Raw genomic sequence first — 1,033 nt, forward strand, 5'->3', positions numbered from 1 at the left:
AAGAAAAGGAACGAGTCAATATCGATTTGAATAAGGAGCCGTTTGACTCAAGCAATTTTGAGGATGAAAAAGTTCCTGAAACAAATCAAGGAGACTTTGCCATACCGTCAAAAGAGTCGACTCATAAAACGAAGAATCATGTCGCTAAAGATGGTTTCAGTGATGCTGGTTTAAGGAGTGAAAACAATGGAGAGCGTGAAAACAACGGCCAATCTGGAAGAATAGATTTCGTGAAGAAGGATCAAATTTTCAGAAGTAAACGTGTTCTGAAGGCAACAATGGAAATTTGGGCAATGAAGAACAATTATGATTACACTGTTCTCAAATCAACGAGAAAGTGGTGGTATATTCAATGTAAGGATAAACTGTGCAACTAGACTCTACGTGCAGAATGTTTGAATGGGTCTACATACTTCATGATTAACAAGTGGGTGGGAATACATTCATGTGTTCCTTCGAAGAAAAGCAAATTCGGAAAAACGGCATCGGCAAGAACAATTGGGAAGCTGATACAACATCGATTTGATGATGCCAATGATGGCCCAAAAGCAAATGACATCATTCAGTTCATGAGACTGGAGCATAGTTGCGAGATTACTTATTGGCAAGCTTGGAAAGCTCGTGAGTATGCAATTGCAGCGGCTCGAGGTATACCGGATGAAAGTTATGCTAAAATACCAAAATATTTGCATATGATTAAAGAAGCGTACCCACACGCACTATGAAACGAGGATGGGAGATTCATGTATCTATTTATGTCGTTTGGGCAATCAGTTTGAGGATTCTACAATGCAATGCGTAGGGTGATTGTTGTTGATGGAACTTTTCTGAAAAATAAATACAAAGGAGTGCTACTTGTTGCTACAACTGTAGATGGTAACACCAATTTGTATCCGATTGCTTTTGGAGTTGTTGATTCAGAGACTGGGGATTCATGGGAGTGGTTCTTAAGACAATTGAAAGTGGTTATTGCTGATAGTAAAGATTTAGCTTTTGTATCAGATAGGGCTGCGTCAATAGCTAAAGCGCTTGG

The sequence above is a fragment of the Brassica oleracea genome, chromosome C5 (assembly GCF_000695525.1).
Source record: "Brassica oleracea var. oleracea cultivar TO1000 chromosome C5, BOL, whole genome shotgun sequence".
Classification (NCBI taxonomy): Eukaryota; Viridiplantae; Streptophyta; class Magnoliopsida; order Brassicales; family Brassicaceae; genus Brassica; species Brassica oleracea.